Consider the following 25011-nt stretch of genomic DNA (forward strand, 5'->3'; position numbering starts at 1 on the left):
AAAATATATTTTAAAAAACACAACTAAGCATTAGGAGAGCCATTGTATGGGAAAAACTAAGTGAACTTCTTGGCCAACCCAATATGAGCATGCTCATTGAACTTTACTAAGTCTGTGCATGTCCAGAAACCCCCTTATGGTGAAAGGAAGAGGATGTGCTTCCTATTCTTTGGGAACACGGAGGTGGAGCCTGGGGTTGTTCTGCCTGGCTTCTCAAAGTGTGGACCTTGGTATTGCCTACAGCTTGTTACAAATGTGTACTTTCAGACCCCATCCAAATGTACTGAATCAAAGCCTTCTTATTAAAAAGATCACCAGGCAATACGTGCATGTGAAGAAGATTCAAGCCAAGAGATCTGGGGTAGAGCTTGAGATGCTGCTGGGCTGAGGACCACATTTTAGTAATAAGATTCTGGAGTAAATGATAGATTCCACCTTGATGAAGAATTAAGACAGTTTTTCCCAAGGCCCACTTAACTGTGCTTTTGCTTTGGCTGTAAGATGTGCATTGTTCCCTGATTGACAGACAGATGTGTCTGTCTGACTGGCTGGAGAAGCCGAATTAGACTCTGACACATCCACTTATAGAACTGCCATCTCAGGCAAACCCCAACAGCTTTCTGTTATGTGGATTAAATAGCTTGGGTTTCTTATCTTTCAAGAGGGAGTGATCATTTTCCACCTACCAACATCACAGGAATGCTGTTGGAATAAAATGAAGTATTAGGCTCAAAGAGAACTTTGGAAAAAGAAATATTAAGTAAATATCAATTGGTATTATTACTATTGTATTACATTCTCTGTTGTTTCTGTACTAAGAAAGACGTCTTCACAGAGTTCTTCATGTTGCCAATGAAAGTATCTTCTCTTAATTCTTTAATAATAATATTTGTCTAGAAATACTGTAACTTATTAATTAAAAATAAGTAATATATGCACATGTCAGAAAAAATAGTACAAAAGGATTATACAGTGAAGATTAAATCTTTCTATCCCCATCTCCTTCCCCTATGCTGAGGCAAACATTGTGATCAATTTCTTATATATATAGTCCTAGAGAATTTCATGCAAATATAAGCATGTAGCTGTATATTTATTCTTTTTTAATGGCAGCACACATATTATTCTGTATTTTTCCCTGTTCAGATAATGTATCTTGGAGACATTTCAAATCATATGTGTAGTTGGGTCTTGTTTTGTTTTCCTAATCAGACCATCTCTGCCTTTTATTTACGGTTATTTAGACCACTTATATTTAGTGCAATTACTGATACAGTTATGAAAATCATTTTGCTATTTGTTTTCTATTTGTGTCATCTGTTCTTTGTTCCCTTTTTAATATTTTTCTGCCCTCTTCTGAGTATTTTTTTTTTAGATTTTATTTATCTATTTCTAGAGAGGGAAGGGAGGGGGGAGAGAGAGAGAGAGAGAGAGGGGGAGAGAGAGAGAGAGAGAGAGAGAGAGAGAGGGAGGGAGGGAGGGAGAGAGAGAGAGAGAGAAACATCAATGTGCGGTTGCTGGGGGTTATGGCCTGCAACCCGGGAATGTACCCTGGCTGGGAATCAAACCTGGGACACTTTGGTTCCCAGCCTGCGCTCAATCCACTGAGCCACGCCAGCCAGGGCTCTTCTGAGTATTTTTGATGATTTCATTTTATCTTTGTTGTTTTATTAGCTACCACTCTTTGTTTTGTTAGTGTTTGTGTTAGAGTTTAAAGTATACATTTCTAACGTATCACAGTCTACCTGGAAGTAATAATATACTACTTCCCACATCAATTAAGATTCACTAGAATATTTTTGTTTCTCTTTTCTCAGTCTTTGTACTATCGAGTCATATATTTTATGTCTACATATATTACAAACTCCATAATATTAATAATTTTGTTTATACACTAAATTATATTTTAAAGACTTTAAATAATAAAAAAATCTTATATATTTACCAATGTAGTTACTAGTTCTCATGCTCTTCATTTCTTTGTGTAGATCCATATTTCCATCTGGTGTCATTTTCCTTCTGGCTGTTAGTATATTCTAATTCAGCTACATAGCTTGGACACTACAAAATGTAGACTGTATTTGATTTATATCTCAAAAACCACATAGCATGAAGTCTGGTGTCAGCAGATGACCCACACTGGCTTGTGATGTACTCTAGGGACGCTAGCAGGGCTAATTTTAACTTAGCGTTGTCTCCCAAACCAAGGCAAGCCAAGCCTTTGCCAGGCACAGTAACAGCGTGCGGTGTGCTGTGGTTTCCATGGGCAGGAGTATGGATGGGAGATTTTTCCTTATATTTTAAAGCCAAACAAAATGAGAAATTGATAATTTGCTATGGAACATTTTAGAGCATTTCAAGTTGTTGATCTTGGCTATTCTACATCATTGTTGCTGCTTGCTGTTCTTTCAGAACCACGTTTTTTGGGACAGGAGTTTGGCCTGAAGTCAGGGGTGGTCAACACCATATACTGGCTCTAATTATTCTTTGAAGTACATACATTTACATATGGTCAGTTTTCAGCAACAATAGCCTTTTCAGAATTCTGAACAGGTGTGGAGATGAAGAGGAAACTATCTGTTTGTATCTTTTTTTCTGTCTACTTCTACTTGGTTGGTCCCTTTTTCTCACCTCTTCCTTAAATCAACATTAAATTTGATGGGTTTTTTTATTTGTGAGAATTCATTAGGGTCATATAATATGTGATTATTTTACCTTGTGCATACTTACCCATATAAAACACATAGCTCTTGAGGGAGATAGACATAAAAAGATAATTACTTCACAGTGTGGCAAGTACTATAATAAATAGTTTAGTCAAGTGTTTTAAAAAACTTGAAGAGGGAGTTAGGCCTTTTTTGTTGGGGCTGGAGAGAGGAAATTGTCAAAATCTAGTTCACAACATGATTGCTTTATTCAGGATTGAATAGGATTTAAGCCTGTAGTTCTTGTCTAAGGGCAGGAAAGACATTTCTTACGACTTGAAAGTGGTGCTTCGCATAAGTAGATTTAACCACGTAGCTTGGGAGTTTCCAAAAAGGTCAGAGACTTCTCAAAGCATCATTTAAAAATCCTTCACTAATCTTAACTTGGAGCTCCCTCTTAGGTTTCATTCTAGGTACCATTTAGTCATAATAAAATAGGTATATGAATCATTTGAGTGAGACTGGCTACTTAGCACATTAACGTGATGTGTGATCATTATGGAGGGAGCCGGGTTCAGTGAAAACCTCTTTTCTCTCTGCAGGAAAGGCAGAGTTGATGGCTTCTCATTTTTCAAGTGTGAGGCAGAGGAACATGAGCTATTTATAAACTCACTCCCATGCAAAGATCAAACACACTAGAAGCCCGAAATCAAATGGTGGCCAGGTGTGCCTAGGTACCCCTCAGTTTGTGTGTAAAAGCTGGAAAAGGCAGAGCCCCTGGGGAGTTGGTCACAGAGCAGAAGCAGATGGACTCTCTCGTAAGATCATCTTTTGTATACCAACAGCTTCTTATGTTGGGTCCCCAGAAGTAGAAGAGGTAAAAAGAAGAGTGTGCTCAAACTTTTCTTCCTTGCTTTTCTTTCTAGAAATGGAGGATTATTCCTTTGTCAGTCATTTCATTGCTCAACTCTTGTCTCTGTAGTTAGGCAATTAGACAAACTACAAGTGCGTTCTGGGGACATGTGTGGATCCATACAGCTTCCCCACAGTTGGCATAGTGATTCTGTTAGGATGAGAAGAGATCTGACAGGAATGGAAACCCTTAATTACTTTTTTCCCCTTTACTATTTTTCCCACATTAAAATAACCCCATCTTGTTTGTGGTGGTTTTGTGGTTTAAAATTCAAATATGTAGTGGTCTTTTGCTGGTATTGTTTTTCCTTGTCTCCCACAGCAGAGGTTTTAAGAAAATAGAAGCAACTTCCTCCTTCATAAGTGTCTGGAAACATTCCCAGTTTAGAGATTTGATTTCAGGGTTTGGAAAATGTTCTCATGACCTACTTGCTTAAGTGGGCTTTTTGAGAATGTACTCTGTTCCGGGTACTGAACTAAGTACCTGACTTATTCACCCTTCACAACAACCCTGTATAGTGGGTTATTGTCCTCTCTGCTGTACTCACATGGAAACTGGGGCTCAGAGAGGTTAGGTAACTTGTCCACAGCCACACTACTAAGAGGCAGAGCTTAGACTGGAACCCAGATCTGCTGCCTCCAAAGCCCTTGCTCTTTCCACTACTCCCTGCTATGTGAGCTAACTCCTCCTATGTGTTTGCCTCTAGTATTTGAAGTAGAATATAAATTAGCTGACAATTGGAAGAATTTGTATGGTTAAGCTTTGCATTTACTATAGGAAAGGACTAGAGTCATGAATAAGGAACATGTGTTTCCAAGACTCCCTTGATGCATCTCTCTGAGATATGGTGGACGTTACCTGTTTTTAGTTTTGTACCTGAAGCAAATGCTTGTCTACAGGTGCAGTCAGGGTGTTTTGTTCTGAATTCCCTGAATAGCCCTAATTGACCCAGCCACTCTCTGGGACTCAAGACTCACACTTCATAGTAAATGGATGCTTCATTTCATCTATTCTGACCCAGGGGCCAGGTGTTGAAGTGGATTTTAAAAGTGAAATGTAAGCAGAGATGCCCAGAAAAGAGTCAGGGGTCTGTGCACTCACCCTTCCAGCCTGTGTGCGTCTTTCCCAGCACAACTCGGCATTTCCCAGAACCTCTTTTTCCCAGCAGGTCCTTTTTCATCTGTGAAGTGTCCTACAGTATCCAGGTTCATGTTGAGGAGGGAAAGAATGAGGGCAGGACCTTTGGATCGAATCCAGAAAAATCTTAATATATGTTTTTTAATTAAATGAAACCCTACATTGTTTTCTAGGTTTATCCTAAATTCCACCAGCTTTAATTTCTAAGTATTTATTTTTCAGTGAAGATGAACCCCATCTGCTCAGTATCTTTCACATAGAAGCATTTATACACCAGAGAGAATGAATCTCTTAGGCATTTATCAGCTCTGTTAGGATTTTTAGAGGTTTATTAACTATGCCTCATTGAAAATCAGTCCCAATTCCTGAGTTACTGTCCAGGTTTTGTTGGTACATTTCCTGGGTGTCACCAGCAGGTAATTGTTGATCTAAGTGCTTACCACTGTCAAGTCTCTTTTCCATCATTTTATTTTTTTTGTCTTTTGCGTGCACTTTGTTTAAGGGCAATTGGCTGAGACTGGAGTCACACTTTGTCTATTTGGTTGAAGTGAGTTGATGTGAGGGTCTGAGGTGCAAGAGTGCTGCAAGACCAGTGTGGGTGGAGATTTTAAGATTCCCACATGCAGTTCTCTTCTGCAAACTTGTCTTCAAGGTTGGAGGAGGGAAGTGTGACTCTGGGGAGGAAGGCCCCTGCCAGTAGTATGCAAGAGGTATGCTGTTCAGATCAACACAAAACTAATCTCTTTACCTAGACCTTGGACACTGAGAATGCTATGGGCTTCGGCTGGGCCAGCTGAGCCCAACTATGAAACCGGAACTTTCTTGGGGGCTCAGCTGTTTTGCTTCTCCAGCATTAAGATTGGTCTCTAGAGACCCTTTGAGACTAAACAATATTAAAAACAGGAAATTTGCTCCTAGCAGCATGGTTGCAGGAAAACTTTTTCCAGTTAAGCAGGAATGAGATTTAAAAACAGAAACTTCATCCTCCAGGCTTGCTTTCTTCTCATATAAAAGTGTTAGCAACTCAAACAACTTGAAGCAGCTTTGTCCTATGTGACTGCCTCTCAGAGTGCTACCTGATGGGACCCGTTACAAAAGCGGGTAACGAGCCCTCATGGGCACATTCAAAACTGGGAAAACAGTGCCATGTGGAGGATACTGACCTGGTGATGTTCATATTGGCTGAAGATCAAATATGCAGAATTAATGCAGGCAGGACTTAGATAAACTGCCATCATTTAACTTTATTTAGCACACATTTACTTGCATATTCTGGAATCAGCCCATAGATGATGTATTCTTTTATTCAGTGTTACCTGAGTGCGTATTATGTGTTGTGTGTGGCCACCATGTCCCAGCTGCAGCCTTAGATGTGTAATACTCTTTCCTCTTTAGTACCACAGGGACATGTTCAGGTTTGCTTGTGGTAGCCCAGGGCATCCCTGGACCTAAGGCCCCAAGTCCTGGGACTGCTGCTCTTTGGCGTGATATGAGGCTGAGGTTAATGAGGGTGGGTATGGGCATTTTGGCAGCAGGGACTGGTGACAAACAGGAAGGTAAAAGGTAGAGAAGAAATGCTCTTCTTTCCTTCCTTCCCCATGTTATTGTCACTCTGCCTAAGTAGACCAGTGTTGAGGAAGGCTTCTGAAGCCCTCAGCAAACATGGCCCAAGCATTCTCTGTTGCTCCAGCTCAAGTTCACAATCTCTTCTCTATCTCAACTGATGCCATGAGCAAGCTTCTGTAGTAGAAGAAACTATGTGGTCAAAAGATTCTTTCACAGATATGTGTCATTATTTTTGCTAGAGAGAAAATGGAACTACTTTTTAAAATTTTATTGAAATATATATACAGAAAAATGCACATAAGCGTACAGCTCAAATTTTCTCTCCACTTGAATTTTCACAAGCTGAGCATACCCATGTAATCAGCATCCAGATCAAGAAACAGAACATTACTAACACCTCAGAAGCCCCACATGTGCTGTTAAAATATATTTTAAAGCTCTTTCCTGGGGTGTTTTTCCAGTGCATGCTCTAAAATGCTGAGAGGCAAGCTGCTTGTGAATGGGTCTCTCAGCTCAGATTAAGAATGATACTCATTATGCTGCTTTCCAGTAGACTCAGCAGGGAGTTTTGTAAAAATGATGGAGAATAGTCTCTGTCTTTCTTCAGACCCTATTAAACATTGGACAAGTGTTTAATCTGCAAAATATGTAAAGAACGCATATGACTCAACATCAGGAAGACAAACAACCAAATTAAAAAATGGACAAAGGACTGGAATAGATACTTCTCCAAGGAAGACATACAGGTGGCCCATTAACATATGAAAAGATGCTCAACATCATTAGCCATCAGGGAGATGCAAATTAAAACCATGATGAAATATCACCTCACATCTGCCAAAAATGGCCATCATTAACAAATCAACAAACAAGTGCTGGTAAGGACATGGAGAAAAGAGAACCCTAGTGCACTATTGGTGGGAATGCAGACTAGTACAGCCACTGTGGAAAACAGTGTGGAATTTCCTCAAAAAATTAAAACTGGTACTGCCTTTTGACCCAGTGATTCCACTTCTGGGAATATATCCTAAGAATCTTGAAACACTGGTTCAAAAGAATATATGCTCCCTTATGTTCATAGCAGTGTTATTTATAAGAGCCAAGATCTGGAAACAGCCTAAGTGCTCATCAGTAGATGAGTTAATAAAAAAGCTGTGGTACATCTACACAGGGGAATACTATGCAGTAGAAAAAAGGAATTCTTTTGTGACAGCATGGATAAAACTGGAGTCTATTATGCTAAGTGAAATAAGCCAGTCAATGAAAGACAAATACAATATGATCTCAGTTATAGGTGGAATCTAATGAACAAAACACACTAATGACCAAAATAGAACCAGAGGTATGGAATTATGGAACAGACTGACAACTGTAAGAGGGACGGAGGTAGATGGGGACTGACTGAAAGTGGGCGAAGGGAGTAGTCAAAGAACATACTCGTCGTATATGCAAGACCCATGGACATGGACAACAGTGAAGGGATTGACTGTGGGAATGGGGGACAGGATGGGTGGAGGTGGGTAAAGGGGTAAAATTGGGATAACTGTAATAATGTAAACAATAAAATAAGAGAAAATATAAAATAGAGTGGATCAGTGACGTTAGTATGTTTGCTGTTTATCACCCCTTCTCAGTTTTTTTTTCCTTTTTTTTAAAAATTTATTTTTATTCTTCAGTTATTTCTCAGTTTTGGTACTGTTTATGTTGAGTGCATGCCATACTTAGTAGTTGTTTGTAGGATTATATTACAGCCCAGCACTGTGAGTTACTATTCACCTGCAGGAAAAGCATCTGGAGCTTCCTAGAATCCATGTCTATGCTTTGGGGTAGCTCCACACTTGCTCACATGGCCCACATAGGACTGGAAGGTGCCTTTGGAAAGGGGAGCCAGCAAGAAGAGAGATTATAGAGTTAAAATTTTGTAAACTGGGCAGAATTTTTAAAAATCATCCATGATGCAATATTGCTTTCAATTAAGACTGTGGACTGTAGAGCTACACTGCCTGGGTTTGAGTCCCGGTACTTTTTCTTTTGAAACTTCAAAAACCTTTTATTACCAAACTCCAGCAGGTTTAATTTTGAACCCAGCTAACAGCAAAACAGCATCTCTAACAGGATCTAGGATGGAGGTGTAGACCTAAAGATCATCTTTTAACCAAATAATTAAAAAATATATATAATACGTCTGCATGAGTATTTTTTAAAAAGCAAAATTCTCCAGTATTGCAGAAGATATCCCAACGTGATTTCAGTCCATATAAAACAGCATTTGGCACTATGCTGCCTTAGAAACCAAACTGAGGATACACTTGGGAGAAAAGCAAACTATTTCCTCTTAAAAAAATTTTCCCTTTATCCTCCTTCCTGTTCAACTTCTATTGCTTATTCCTAGAAACACTCATAGACCAGTATAAACAAGATCCAGCTCACTTCTTTGGCCTCTGCCTGTCTGAATGCTAACCAAGGATTGTCCTTTAAGAATTTTCATCTCTGGACTTCCCACCAAGATCAAGGTGTAGATAGATACACTTTACCTCCATGCATAACCAAAAGAAGGACAACGACAAATTTAAAAACAAAAACCAACCAGAACTGCCAGAAAATCCAACTGTATGGAAGTCTGACAACCAAAGAGTTAAAGAAGTAACATTCATCCAGGCTGGTATGAGGGGTGCAGATGGGCAGCCAGAGTGGAAAGGATGCATGGCAAGGTGGCAGCTAGAGGACCAGTGGGCAAGGTGGTAGCTGGCAGACTGGGAGCTCCCACATTTACTTGTGGATGAACTGGGAGGAACAACTGGGAAGCGAGACAGACCACGCAACTCAGGGTTCCAGTGTGGGGAAATAAAGCCTCAAAAGCTCTGACTGTAAAAACCCGTGGGAGTTGAGGCAGCAGTGGCGGAGACTCCCAGCCTCACAGGAGAGTTCACTGGAGAGACCCACAGGGTCCTAGAACATACATAGGCCCACACACTGGGAATCAGCACCAGAAGGGCCCAGTTTGCTTGTGGGAAGTGGGAAGAAGTGACTGAAAGCAGGGTGAGAGACAAGCAAGTGGCATTGTTCCCTTTCTGATGCCTCTCCATATGCAGCATCACAACACAGCAAAGTGGGTTGCCCTGCCCTGGAGAATACCTAAGGCTCTGCCCCTAACAACATAACAGATGTACCCTGACAAAGAAATATGGCTCAAATGAAAGAATAGATCAAAGCTCCAAAAACAGAACTAAGTGATGAAGGGATAGCTAACTTATCAGATGCAGAGTTCAAAACACTGGTAGTCAGGATGCTCACAGATATGATTGAGTATGGTCGAAAAATAAAGGAAGAAGAGAAGGCTATGCAAAGTGAAATAAAGAAAAGTATGCAGGGAACAAACACTGAAGGGAAGGAAACCGGGACTCAAATCAAAGATTTGGAACAACAGGAAGAAATAAACATTCAACCAGAACAGAATGAAGAAACAAGAATTCAAAAAAAATGAACAGAGGCTTAGGAACCACTGGAACAGCTTTACATGTTCCAACATCTGAATCATAGGGGTGCCACAAGGAGAAGAGGAAGACCAAGAAATTAAAAACTCATTTGAAAAAATAAAGAAGGAAAACTTCCCCAATCTGGTGAAGGAAATAGACATAGAAGTCCAGGAAGCTCAGAGAGTCCCAAAGAAGTTGGATACAAGGAGGAACACACCAAGAAACATCATAATTAGATTATCCAAGATTAAAGATAAGGAGAGAATCCTAAAAGCAGCAAGAGAAAGGAGACAGTTCCCTGCAAAAGAGTTCCCATAAGACTCTTAGCTGATGTCTCAAAAGAAACTTTACAGGCAAGAACATGCTGGAAAGAAGTATTCCAAGTCATGAAAGGCAAAACCCTACATCCAAGATTACTCTATCCAGCAAAGCTTTCATTTAGAATGGAAGGGCAGATAAAGTGCTTCTCAGATAAGGTCAAGTTAAAGGAATTCATCATGACCAAGTCCTTATTATATGAAATGTTGAAGGGACTTATCTGAGAAAAAGAAGATCAAAACTATGAACAGTAAAATGACAACAACCTCACAACCATCAACAACTGAACCTAAAACAAAACAAAAACAAAAACGAACTAAGCAGACAACTAGAACAGGAACAGAATGACAGAAATGGAGGTCACATGGAGGGTTATCAGTGTGGAGGGCTAGTGGGGAGAACAAAATAGGGGAGGTTAAGAATAATATAGGAAATGGAGAAGCCAAAGAACTTATATGTACAACCCATGGACATGAACTAAGGGGGTGGGGGGAATGCTGGTGGGGGCAGTGCAGGGCAGAAGGGAATAAAAGGGAGAAAAAAAAGGGACAACTGTTATAGCATAATCAATAAAATATATGTTGTTTTTTAAAGAATTTTCACCTCTGCTACAATCAGGAAATTAAGCTCTAATTTCTGGGAACTGGCAAAAAAAAAATCCTATTTTCTTCAAGGATGAACCTGGCCCAGACTGGAACACCAGGATGTGGAAAGGGAGCCTTTGTAAATATAAACACCCAACACTTTACAACCTAAAGTGTGACCTACAGATAAAAACGGGTAGCAGAGACTTATACACCAAAAAGGTGCCAATCTCCCCATCTTTAACCATACAGCAAACAGAGGGGAGGAGAGTCGAGTACTTGACCTCCTCTCCCTTCCAAGAACTTTGACACAGATTCTAGGCCAAAACCACATTGCAAAGACAGACATGTGGTCACAGGGAACAGTCTTTGCTGGACAAACCTGCCACTCCTGGGCAGTCTGGCTCATGGCGCTTTACCGAAACCTTCTGCCCAATATGTAGAGTTCATCTATGTCTTCAGACAGCTCTTTATAAAAGTTTTCCAGGCTGGATGGGGGCAGAACAGGCCTTTGAGCACAGAAGCAGAGCCCATGAGCTTGACTGGGCCCCTGGTGTGGATCCTGTCGCAGGATGACAACCTTCATGTCTCATGTCACACACTTGGGTCCATGTGAAGATTTGGTGTGGGGATGGATAAACAGTGTGATATCTTTTTTCTTCTGCAACAAATCCCATTAGCTTTATAAAGTACAGTTTTCAGAACTGTTCACTGAGGTGCTTGTTCCAACTTTCACAGAAACCCACAGGCCTGTTGTGAGCCACCAGGGCTACAACCTTGGTCTTCTGGATGCAGACCAACTGCTCAGGCACTTGGTGGTGATGAGGGCAGTGTGCCCATCTCCTCCTGCTCCACTTGGGCCTTCTTGGCTGGGCCACCTAGTACATCCCAGCTCTCCTTAGCTACGGTCACCACACTAGTCCCCAGGTTGCCCAGGTCGCCTGGCTTGGGGCTGCAGACACATTGCTTCCTGGCAGGACTCAAGGAGAAGAAGGAGTAGAGCATCTTCTGGCTGATCATCCCGAAGCCGAGAGAAAGTGAACACCTGCCCCCAGGGGACCAGCGAGGCTGGCGCAGACTGTGGCTGTCTGCCTGTGGCTCAGTTCTGACATTTCCCAACTGTATGACTCTGGGCAGCTTTCTTGATCTCTCTCTGATTCAATTGCCTCATCTATAAAATGAAGATGATAATTATATTATCTGCTTCATGGGTTATTGTGATAAGTCAATTATTAATGCATGTAAAATGCTTTGAACATTACCTGGTACATTTCAGTAGTAAATGAATTATTGTTCTTGTTGCTTTAACATCTGTCATTCATGACACCAGACTGGCAACTATCTGAACCTCTTTTTTTTTTTTTACTAAATGAAAGTTATTATGGGATTGAGATTAAATATAGCATTTCCTCTAGAGAAAATGTCTTTATAGCCAACTTTGTTTGCACGTTTATTTTATAAAATGAGGATATCCATAACATGGGAAACAAAATCTCACAGGTGTTTTAAAGCTTAGTCTTTGTATGATGCAGACCCCGGCTTGTGGGGTCCATGACATTGTAGATGAGATATGAGACAAATTCACATGGACTATTGAGTCCTGTGGAGGAAGAGGGATGGCAGGGCCACTTTCTCAAGGGGAGAGTGCCTTGACCCTTGCCTTGACAAGCTTTTATTGCTTTTCTGGGCACATTACATGATGGTCCTTATTCACTATGCACAGGTTTGCTTTAGGTGGTTACCTTTTACAGAAAACAAAGGAGAGGATGCCACTAATCACATCACCGAAGAAGGGTATTTGCAAATGCAAAGGGAAAAGTGGTTGAACTGGTTACACTCATCCTTGGAAGGTTTAGCACAGATTTTAGGAAGTTACTTTAAAGATATGCAGTAAACATTTGCTGCCTCAATTCAGGGTGAGAGAGTTTTAGCAAAAGCAATTCTCAAAGCGGCCTAAGTACAACGCAGGCCTGATTCCCTATGGGAGAACCTGTCTGTGGGCGTGGGTCCTGTGCATCGGACTTCGCTTTTCACTGGCCTTCCAAGTGGGAGCTGGGCCCATGCCATGCAGAATGGTCTCCTAGAAAAATCTTTCTAGAGAAAGGTAGAATGCCTTTATCAGTTCCACTCTGCAGAGGTGGTCAAAGTTTTCCTCACAACAGTGACTCTCAAAGTGAGGTCTCCAGATCAGCAGCATCAGTAGTCACTGGGAACTTGTTAGAAATGCAGATTCTTGGGCTCTACCCCAGGCTTACTGAATCAAAACTTCTGGGGGTGGAGACTTTCAAACTGTTTTGACAGCCCTCCAGGTGAGTGTGATGCTAAAATTTGAGAACTACCACTCTACAAATTTTTTGCTTGTGGACAGGCGGGACATAGTCACAATTACAGGTTGAAGTTGAGAAACAGCTGTCTTTAAATGAACTGACTTCTTCATAGTGTAGCATTCTCTAGCTTACAAAATGCTTTCACATATATTATCGTAGTCACATGTATTTGTCACTAAAGTGTTGTGGTAGGTACCATTATTTCTAAGTTTGGAAGTGCTGATAGAGACTGTCATTATCTAATAAGTCGTAGAGATAGCACTTTGTCATTTGGAGTCTTCCAAGTCCAAATCCTGGTCTTTCTTGTAGCACCTTGTAGGCTCACTATCCTCAGACAGTGGGAGGGCTGTTTCCCTGCTGGCCGCCTCAGTAACAGACCCTGTGATGAGGACTTGTGTGAAAATAAGTTATTAGGAAGTATTGCCAGGAGAGAAGTGGTAAGTGAGGTGGGGAGGTGAGGCCAGCAAGGGAAGGCTGCCAAGCAGCTCCACAGAGCTGCTTTGAAGATGGTGTGTAGAGTTTTCCTGATCAAGAATTTCCTAATCAGAGTCTTGCTGCATCAGTCAGTCATCGATTAAGGCTGCCTCCCAGGACATCTGGCTCTCAAATGGAGTTCCAGTATCCTGAGGGGAGTCCTCCAAAAAAGAGACACAGTTGTTGGCTTTTGGGAGTGAAAGTACACCAGCTGCCTGGTATGCATGAAATGGTGAAGGAACACTGACAGCACCTGCTGCACGGTCAGTGGAGATCCACAGTAGGAGACTACAGTAGGGAACCAAAGAGTTGTGAAATATCTGCTGGTGCCAGTGTGGGATGTGGCAAAACCCCACTGTGTGTCCTGTCCTGTTTCTGGAAGAGCCCTGCTCCTCATGAGTTTCTGGTTATGTCCTATGCTCAGTAAACACTCAGTCTCCTATATCCTCTGTGTCTACCGATATGGGCATTAAGAATTGATATTCATAATGATGATGCATGATTTCAAAATCCTTAGACACTAAGGAAAAATATATGAAACAATTTGAAGTTTTAATTTAAGTGAAGTTGACAGTGGTTTTTGGCTAACCAATTAATCAGAAATGGGTTGTGGTTTTTTTTTTAAATAAGAGAGTCTCATTTTGTGATTATTTAGGTAAGTGGCTTAACTGTTACTATGTAATAATCATTCACGCTGCTCATTGAATAATCATCATTCTTCATCTTCTGCTGTGTGACAGAACTTCACTTCCTGGCCCTGTAGCGTGAGGTGGGCCATGTGATTAGTTCTGTCTCGTGTGTCTGAGCATTCTGTCGCTGGGCTGTGATGCTCCAGAGCCCTCTTTCCTGCTGGCACTGTGATCAGCACCATTGGAGAGAGGTGGTTCCATCAGTTGAGTCCTAGAGGAGCTACAGCCATCACAGCTCCCTACTGACCCATATTTGTAGCATGAGCTATAAGTAAACTTTTGTTGTTTTAAGCTACTGTGCTTTGGGGGATTACTACAGTAACCTAACTTAGCCTGCCCTGACTGATAGACTATTCAATGTGAAGCTTATTGAATGACTTTAACTTTGGTATGGCATCAGTCATTGTAAGAAAATAGGTCAGAGTGGTCTGTACATGTACTGTCATTTTATTTTCTATGACAAATGGTTTTAATGTATTTCTAAGGGTTAGAATGCCTTTTACATGTGCAGGACTCTCTTTAGGCTTGCTTTGTTCCCTTGTCCTTTTGGAACCTACAAACTCACTTCTATTTTTGAAAAAGTTGGCTCTAAAAAGGACTTTTGTCTTATAGCAGGGGTGAGCAAACTATGGCCTGTGGGCCAATCTGGCTACCACCTGTTTTAGTAAAGTTTTATTGGAATGTAGACATGCCCCTTTGTTTATATAATATTTATGGATCCTTTTGTACTTCAAAGGTGGAGCTGAGTAGTTGTAACAGAGACCACATGGCCCACAAAACCTAATATATTTGCTATCTGGCCCATAATAGGAAAAAATTGCTGATCCCAGTCCTGTAGGGTCCTTAATGCTTAGGAATGGAAAGATTCCCATGTGATTTGCCTCAACTGTTGCAGACACACTAGCTCCCAGAACTTTTACCTGATGGAATGGAGGCCTTCTCCTGGATCTCCAGTGTACTCTTATTTATATACTATCCTCAAGGCAGTGACACAGCTCACGCCTCTTAGACTCTGCCTATGATAAAGCAAAGACTTTCTCAACCTTGATACTCAAACCATCTTCCATATTGCCACTCTCATTGTCTTTGTCCAGACCAGCAGCTGGGCAAATTGCTAACAAGTCCACTTCTTGTGCGACTGACTGCTGCTCAGCGATTCTGCTTTATGTTTGTCGCTGTTGACAGTTGAATTTGCCATGGTGATAGGGATTTTTCAGGCTGCATGGAAGACAGATGATTAGGTTATCTCACATGTAGGGTCATGAATGTAAGGCTGTGTGGGTAAAACAGGAAACTGGAAACTGTCAGCAGGCACCCAGCCAGGCCACGTGACCCTGGAGCATTGTTCATTACTGCTCAGAATCCAACGGGAGCTACAGGAGGCCAACGCAGCTCTGTTTTCTAGTCAGAGCTCCCCAAGAGAGTTGATTGTGTCAGCTAATCTTTTTCCTTTTGGCACACTCTTACTAGCACTCTCATTTGGGTCATATAATGGCTGACAGTCTCTCTTATGCCCATCCTAACACATAGAATGTGCTTCCTTTTGCTTGGAGTTCAGTAAGATGGGCTGGAAAGTAGGGTCAAATGGCATAAAATATGGCAAGTTATGATCAAGGAGTCACTTGTGCTCAGCTTTTTAGAAGAGGCTATGGGAATGGCAAAAACTTAGAGTCTCTAGATTCTATTTTAATGAAGCCATCTTTCATTTTTTTCTCCCAGGATCCTGCCTAATGAATCCATAATTTTGTAAGGAGGGAAACATTTGGGCTACATACCCATCTCTCTGTTTTAGGAATTCCTTGCTTGTGTCCCCAGAGTAGGACAGCCACATATGGAACCTACCAGATCTCACATGCCACTTGGACAGTCGTCCATGGAAACATTCTTTACCAAAAAAAGCATTGTTAGCAATAGCAGAATCTTGTATAAACAAAGATATGTGTTAGGGTGATCTCAAAGCTCAGTTTTTCTGGTTCCTTCAGGAATCTGGTGCTTAAACTGGGAATGCAAATTTATGGTTTTTTTTTAAATGTATATATGCCTGTATAAGTAAGTACATGTATGTGTTAACTTGGATATAAGTACTTGCTGCTTTGTACGATTCTGTCTCTTTTTCTATTTTTTTGTGTGTGTGTTTCAAAATCTTTTTTTTAATGTGTTTTATTGATTATGCTATTACAGTTGTCCCATTTCCCCCCTTCTCTCCCCTCCACCCTGTACCCCCTCTCCCACCCACGTTCCCCCCCTTTAGTTCATGTCCATGTGTCATACTTATGAGTTCTTTAGCTTCTACATTTCCGTACTATTCTTGCCCTCCCCCTATCTATTTTCAACCTACAATCTATGCTACTTATTCTCTATACCTTTTCCCCCTCTCTCCTCCTCCCATCCCCCTGCTGCTAGCCCTCCATGTGCCCTCCATTTCTGTGGTTCTGTTCCTGTTCTACTTGTTTACTTAGTTTCTTTTGGTTTTGCTTTAGGTGTGGTTGTTAATAATTGTGAGTTTGCTGTCCTTTTACTATATATGTCTTTTCTTTATCTTCTTTTCTTAGATAAGTCCCTTTAGCATTTCATAAAATAAGGGCTTGGTGATGATGAACTCCTTTAACTTCACCTTATCTGAGAAGCACTTTATCTGCCCTTCCATTCTAAATGAGAGCTTTGCTGGATAGAGCAATCTGGGATGTAGATCCTTGTCTTTCATGACTTGGAATATTTCTTTCCAGCCCCTTCTTGCCTGTAAGGTCTCTTTGGAGAAATCAGCTGACAGTCTGATGGGAACTCCTTTGTAGGTTACTGTCCCCTTATCTCTTGCTGCTTCTAGGATTCTCTCCTTCGTTTTTACCTTGGCTAATGTAATTACGATGTGCCTTGGTGTGTTTCTTCTTGGGTCCAACTTCTTTGGGGCTCTCTGAGCTTCTTGGATTTCTTGGAAGTCTGTTCCCTTTGCCAGATTGGGGAAGTTCTCCTTTATTATTTGTTCAAATACGTGCTCAGTCTGTTGCTTTTCCCCTTCCCATTCTGGTACCCCTATAATTCAGATGTTGGGACGTTTAAAGGTGTCCTGGGTGCTCTTAAGCTTTTCCTCGATTTTTTGAATTCTTATTTCATCATGCTTTCCTGCTTGGTTGATTCTATCTTCCTTCTGGTCCACTGTATTGTTTTGAGACTCAGATTCCTTCCTTTCACTATTGGCTCTCCTCCGCGTATCTTCCTGCATCTCTTTTATGGTAACCTGCATCCTTTCATCTAAATTGCGCCCAAAGTCAACCAATTCCGTGAGCTTTCTGATCACCAGTGTTTTGAACTGTGCATCTGACAGATTGGCTATTTCTTGGTCACTCAAAAGGATGAGTCCTGGGGGACTGATCTGTTCTGTTGGAAACATGTCTTATGTCTTTCCCTGTCTCTCCTTTTTTTTTTTTCGGTCTGGTCGCTCTTGTTATGGTGGGGGGTGGAGCCTTAGGTGTTCACCAGAGCTGGGCACCCCGGTCGCTAGATTGTGACATTATGTGTGGGGGTGGGGGCAGGAGCGGGAGGGAACAATGGCGGTAGTTCCGTTCTCCTGGGCTCAGACCCTTCTTTGGGTTCCTGGGCTGCGAGCTCCACCCTGGTCCACAATCGCTGCCTCACTGGGTCCGCCAGCCGCAGCTTGCGTACTCAGGGATCACCGCTGTGTTCTTGCGCCCCGGATGGCTGTCGCGCCAATTTTGAGCCACATTTTCCCCAACCTCCGCGTGCCGCCTACCCGTGCCAGCCCCGCACCTGCCCGGCTCGTCATCTCCTACCAGTCTGGATGTACGGGTCTACTTCAACTTCCTGGCTGTCCAACTTCCATTCAGATAAATCCTCTATCAGTTCTGAGTGATATTCTGTTTGTAAATTATTGTTGTTCTATTCTTGGTTGTGCAAGGAGGTACGGTGCATCCACTTATTCCTCCATCTTGCCAGAAGTCCCCCTCTTTTTCTATTTTTCAAAAAAAGAAACCCTAGACAAATGAACTGAGGGACTGCCTAGAGACAGACAGGATTTTTTGGATATTTTAATATTTTTATGAGCATATTCAGAAATTAACATTAACCATATATATATATATATATATATATATATATATATATATACCCATATGTGTGTGTGTGTGTGTGTGTGTGTGTGTGTGTGTGTGTATATGTGCATGTGTGTCTTGTATATATTTTTTAATTGAATTTATTGGGGTGGATTTCTGGGTTTTTTAGGGTCTGATACTAGAGTCCCTAGACTATTCTCCTTGACAGCCCATCTCCTCCTCAGGTGAAAGGTGAAGTGATTAAACGTATGTTTCATTTCTCAGATTTACAACACTGACTGATCCCAGGCGAGTCCCTTTATGTCTCGGTGCTTCAGTTATTTCATCTGTAAAATGGGGATGATAATGATACATACTTTAGAGTTGTTGTGAGGAATAAGTGAATAAATAAATATAAAACATGTAGAATAGTGCTTAGCCGATAATAAATACTACAAAGGGATAACTGTTATTATTGTTGTTTTAAACTTCTCTGATCCCTGATCAAGATCTTATTCAGCTCATCATAACTTCTTTAGTTCCTTTTCATTCAGAATAATGTATCCTTTTGTCCTCCCTGGTATCACATGCATTTTAATAAGGGGCACTATGAAGTTACAGCTAACTCAGATGAGTTATCCTAATGGGGAGAAGTTTTAGTATTTTACAGGATGGTGGGGAAAATCATTTGGGACACAATGTGCCAAGAGGTTGAAGAATCAGGGAAATCACATGTTTAGGGATTACCTAGAATGATAAAGACTTCATTTCTAGCCCCAAATTTCTTAAGTCTTGAAGCACAAGGGATGAACCGCAATGTAAACTTTAGTTCATAATGTATCAATATTGGCTCATGAATCGTAACAAATGTACCATAATAATTCAAGATGTTCATAGGGAAAACTGGGGAGGGGAGAGGGGACTGAGAGAGTATGTGGGAACTCTGTATTTTCTGTTCAATTTTTCTGTAAGCCTAAAACTTATTTTACATTGTGTTTGTGTATCTGTGGCTGTGTGTATATGCATGAAAAAGGGAAGAGTTGTATCTATGGCAAATAACCTGTATGTTCCATGGTATATTATGTGATGAAAAGCAGTTGTAGGTTGATACATATTATATGTGTCTTTCAGTTAAAACAAACACAAACAAAGAACTACATATTCTTGTATATATGGAGAAAGGTATGGAAGGACTGTTGGGTATATCCTTTTTAAAAGTGTATTTTATTGATTATGCTATAACAGTTGTCCCATTTTTTTCTCCCCTTTACTCCCCTCACCCCAACAGCATTCCTCCCCCTTAATTCATGTCCATGGGTTGTACATATAAGTTCTTTGGCTTTTTCATTTCCTATACTATTCTTAACCCCACCTTATCTATTTTGTACCTACCATTTATGCTTCTTATTCCCTGTACATTTTCCCCCATTCTCTTTTCTACCCCTCCACACTGATAACCCTCCATGTGACCTCCATTTCTGTCATTCTGTTCCTGTTCTAGTTGTCTGCTTAGTTTGTTTTTGTTTTTGTTTTGTTTTAGGTTCAGTTGTTGATGGTTGTGAGGTTGTTGTCATTTTACTGTTCATAGTTTTGATCTTCTTTTTCTCAGATAAGTCCCTTCAACATTTCATATAATAAGGACTTGGTCATGATGAATTCCTTTAACTTGACCTTATCTGAGAAGCACTTTATCTGCCCTTCCATTCTAAATGAAAGCTTTGCTGGATAGAGTAATCTTGGATGTAGGGTTTTGCCTTTCATGACTTGGAATACTTCTTTCCAGCATGTTCTTGCCTGTAAAGTTTCTTTTGAGACATCAGCTAAGAGTCTTATGGGAACTCTTTTGCAGGGAACTGTCTCCTTTCTCTTGCTGCTTTTAAGATTCTCTCCTCTTCAATCTTGGATAATCTAATTATGATGTTTCTTGGCGTGTTCCTCCTTGTATCCAACTTCTTTGGGACTCTCTGAGCTTCCTGGACTTCTATGTCTATTTCCTTCACCAGATTGGGGAAGTTTTCCTTCATTATTTTTTCAAATGAGTTTTTAATTTCTTGGTCTTCCTCTTCTCCTTGTGGCACCCCTATGATTCAGATGTTGGAACATGTAAAGCTGTTCCAGTGGTTCCTAAGCCTCTGTTCATTTTTTTTGAATTCTTGTTTCTTCATTCTGTTCTGGTCGAATGTTTATTTCTTCCTGTTGTTCCAAATCTTTGATTTGAGTCCCAGTTTCCTTCCCTTCAGTGTTTGTTCCCTGCATACTTTTCTTTATTTCACTTTGCATAGCCTTCACCTCTTCCTTTATACCACTGGTGCCCTTCATGCTGCCACCCTGGTGCTAGAGCTCAGAGGCAACAAGTCTGAGTATGTAAGTCCATGTGTGGTTTTCCCTAAGAGGAACTGCTTAAGGCTCCAGCAGTTTCCTCTAATGACTCAATCTCTACTGGTTTTCACAGCCAAAAGTTGTGGGGACTTATCTTCCTGGCACTGGAACCCCGGGCTGGGGGCCCTGTTGTGGGTCTGGGACTCCTCGGTCCCAAGATATCCTTCCCAAATTTTTATTCATGTGGTTGTGGGGCTAGCCTGTTCTGTATCCATGGCCCTCCTCCCAGCCTAGATGGATGTGGTTTCTTCAATTTCATTATTGTCAATTTCCATTCATCTTGATTTCTGATGTACCTGAGGATGGTTGCTCTATATTTTAGTTGTAATTTTGATGTGGTTGTGCAAAGAGCTGAGCCATGCCTACCTTCCCATCTTGACCGGAAGCCCTCACCTTCTTTATAAAAAAAAAAAAGCCAGGAAAAGAAAAATAAATGTATGGTCCTGACTGGTATGGTCAGTTGGTTGGGCGTTGTACTGCAAAGCAAAAGGTCTCCAGTTCAATTCTTGGTTGGGGCACATGCCTGGGTTGCAGGGCTAGTCCCCAGTTGGGTGCATGCAAGAGGCAAAGGATTGATATTTCTGTCTCACATTAATGTTTTTCTCCCTCTTTTTCTCCCTCCCATCCCCTTTCTCTATAAATAAATAAATAAAATCTTTAAAAAATGTATTAGGAAAAAAAAGAAATGTATGGAGCCTTTCTGTGGGAAAGTATTAAGGGCCAAGAATGTTATATATATTTTTTGGATAGATAACCTCCCTCTCAGTGACATGATTTTCTTATTTCCTTATAAAAGGAAAAGAATAATCCCTAGGCTCTAGGAAATTCTTTAAGCTATGAAAATTTTTAATCTATTATTTTACATTAATGTTTGTGAAAGTTTTTTTGGAGATAAATTTTCAATAGAACAGTGATTTTCAACCTTTTTCATCTCATGGAACATATAAACTAATAACTAAAATTCTGTGGCACACCAAAATATATTTTTTGCTCATATGACAAAAAATAGGTTTAATTTTGATTCATTCACACCTTGTAGCTATTGTTGTGTTGGCTGTTGTCAGTTTTTAATTTCATAACCTAAAGGAAAAGAAGTCAGTGCTCCTGACTAAATAGTCCAGTATTGCCTGTTTTAAAAATTCTTGCAGCACACCAGTGTGCCTGCCACAGCACACCGGTTGAAAATCACTGGGATAGAAGGTAGGAGTTGTTCAAAGGGTATCTGTTTGGAGTTGGGACATAAACTATGGCATCTGTATTTGAAATCGGAAAAGCCAGTGTTCATGCTGCCTGTGACATACCAAACCCAATAAGAAGAGACAGGGATTGAATCTTCATGGGCAATGGCTGGGGATCTAAGAACACAGTGGGTTTGTACCCTAACAGACCATCTTACATTTCCTTCCAAACCAGCCTTTTTGTAACAGAGAACAAAGTGTGGTGAGGAATTTTGAAATTCAGGGAAAATTAGATTTAAAAACTGCATCGTCCTCCCCCTGGGTGGTTAGCTGTCCCCAGGCAGTGGCCTTTAGTTGTGCCCCAGGAAGCTGGCTGTCTCTCCTGGGAGTGGTGAGACGTGCCTGCATTTCCTGAAACAATAGCTTTAACATAGGAAATGGAGAAACCAAAGAACTTATATGTACCACCCATGGGTATGAACTAAGGTGGGAGAATGCTGGAGACTGGGGAGGTACAGGGTAGAAGGAGATAAAGGGGGAAAAATGGGACAACTGTAATAGCATAATCAATAAAATATACGTAAAAAGTGAAAAAAGTGAGACTGGTCTAGATTAAAATAAAGCAAATAATATGTATGTCAAATCAACCATAAAAAGAGATATTTGATGCAATTAGAGAAATTTAAATGTGGACTATATTTTAAATAATATTTTTAAATGTGTTAACTAGAATTAATATGATGGCGCTGACTGGTGTGGCTCAGTTGGTTGGGCAAAGTGAAAGGTTACCTGTCCAGTTCCCAGTCAGGGCATGTGCCTAGGTTGCAGGTTTGGCCCTGGCTGGGGCATGTTGCAACTGATCAATGTTTCTCTCTCACGTTGATGTTTCTCTCTCTGTCTTTCTCACCCCCTTCTTCTAAAAATAAGTAAAATCTTTTAAAAAGTAAGAAAAAACATATGCATTACCTATTAGGCTTATTAACTATTTACCTTAACCTAAAAAATTTCCAACTCTTAAGTCACCTATCATATTCAGGTATCTGTTTTCCAAAATAAGTACTATACATGGTTCCCCTTAAAATATGTGAGGGTAGAGAGGATAGTAACTCTTTTGAGTAGTCCTTATATAGAAAAATGCAGGGGGGGATATATTTACAATAAAAGCTTGCATTTAGTTAATGCTTACTTTGTGCCAGACATTGTTCTAAAGGCCTTACATGTATTAGTGCAGTTAATCTTCTCAAAAATCCTTCTGAGTTTTAGGTGCTTTTAAAATCTCCATTTCATAGATGTAAAAACTGAGGTAAGTTTACTTGCCTAAATAGCCTTTGTATGTTTTTGAACATACAAAGTTCTAAAGCCTGTGTTCTTAACCTCTAAACTATATGTAGCTGTTTAGAGGAAGAGAAATCATTCTAAGCCCTTATGCAACTGCAGGCCCCATTAAGTTATGTATTTTATATGAATGTTCTCTCTTCAAATTGTGGATCCTGAACCCTACTTTTCTATACATTCTACCATAAGTTTGGAGAGAGGAGGGGTCAATAGATCTACAAATATTATCAACCTTACCCCCTCAGCACCTCTGTGTGATGAGAAGTGTAAGTAAGTAGAACTCTGAGTTACTTGAGGTTTTCCTAAGTAACAAACAGCATTAGTGAAAACGTGTGTGAATAGTTTCCAGCAGTTGAAATGTCCCTCCTACTTCTCATTCATTTGACAATTCCTGAGACCTGTATTTGAAGTCAGTCTTTATTTCATTGTTTTGAAAAATTTCTTATCGTAAATTGAAGTCACAGATTTTTTTTGTTATGAGTCTACTTGGGGTTTACAGAACATAATTCATAATAGAAAGAACTTCAGAACTACTGAAAACAACAACAAAAGTCTGTCAGCAAATGATGTTAAACTGGATCTGATGGACTGTGCTGAGTTTGTTCAATCCAGTCCTGAGCTTCGTGTTCTGTCTTTTGTCCTCCAGATAAACTAGTACCCCCATCAATTTCCAGCTCTTGTTCCAGAAAAAAACTGTCAGTGAAAAATGTCTTTAGGAAAATTCAGGGCAGCCATTATTCTTGGACCTTACACAGTCATCATGAAATCTCCAGTGATGTGGTTGATTCTAGCTGTTTTTGAGAAGGGTACATCTGATAATGTTGCTGATATGGGGGAAGTCTATCCCTTAAGATTTATTTTATTTTGATCTTACTTTTCAAAAATAGATTTTGTTAGAGCAGCTTTAGATTCACCACAAAACTGAGTACAAAGTATAGAGACCTCATTTACCTTCTGCCCACCAGCTACCACCATCACACACTAAAGTGTTACGTTTGTTACAATTGATGAACCTACACTGGTGACACGTCATTATCGCCCAACATCTATACTTTACATTAGGGTTCATTCTTGGTTTTGTACATTCTATGGGTTTGACAAGTGTATAATGACATGCATACAACATTATAGAATCATACGGAATAGTTTCACTGCCCTAAAAATCCCTCTGTGCTCCACCCAACATATCCCCACCAATCACTAATCTTTTTATTGTCTCCATAGTTTTGCCTATTCCAGAATGTCACATATGTGGAATCATACAGTATATAGCATTTTCAGATTGGCTTCTTTCACATAGTAATGCACATTCAAGGTTACTCCGTGTCGTTTCATGGCTTGGTAGCTCACTTCTTTTTAGCATGAATATCCATTGTCTGGATATAACCCCACTTACTTATCCATTTACCTGGTGAAGAACAGCTTGGTTGCTTCCAAGTTTTGGCAGTTATAAATAAAACTGCTATAAGCATTGTATGCAAGTTTTTGTGTGGATTTAGTTTTCAGCTCCTTTAGGTAAATACTGAGTGTGATTGACGGATTTTATGATTAGTGTATGGTTAGTTTTGTAAAAAAACTGTTAAACTGCCTTTCAGAGTAACTGTTCCATTCCCACCAGCAATGCGCTTGAGTTCCTGTCGCTCCACATCCTTGCCAACATTTGGTGGTGTTAGTGTGTTGGATTTTGGTCATTCTAACAAATGCACAGTGGTATCTCCTTGTTTTAATTTGCAACCCTAATAATGTATGATGTTGAACATCTTTTAATATACTTATTTGCCATCTGTGTATCTTCTTGGGTGACATATATGTTGAGATCTTTTGCACATATTTTAATTGAATTGTTCATTTTCTTATTGTTGAGTTTTAAGAGTTCTTTTTATGTTTTGGATAGAAGTCCTTTATGAGTTGTATCTTTTGCCAATATTTTCTCCTAATATGTGG

The 25011-nt window shown here is 40.4% G+C and overlaps 1 protein-coding gene, 1 non-coding gene and 1 pseudogene across 2 annotated transcripts in view; 2 read left to right on the forward strand and 1 right to left on the reverse strand.

The window, feature by feature from the left end:
- Positions 1-25011, forward strand: part of STARD9 (StAR related lipid transfer domain containing 9) — a 116630-nt gene that overhangs the window by 23022 nt on the left and 68597 nt on the right. The gene's annotated exons all lie outside the window — the stretch shown is intronic.
- Positions 11055-11659, reverse strand: LOC123808303 (annotated as a pseudogene).
- On the forward strand, positions 23618-23695 carry LOC123809057. Its single transcript, XR_006783932.1, has one exon. It is a non-coding gene; the product is annotated as a small nucleolar RNA SNORD69 (small nucleolar RNA).

Source organism: Phyllostomus hastatus, unplaced genomic scaffold, assembly GCF_019186645.2.
Source record: "Phyllostomus hastatus isolate PE091 unplaced genomic scaffold, TTU_PhHast_1.1 phas_scaffold_501, whole genome shotgun sequence".
Classification (NCBI taxonomy): Eukaryota; Metazoa; Chordata; class Mammalia; order Chiroptera; family Phyllostomidae; genus Phyllostomus; species Phyllostomus hastatus.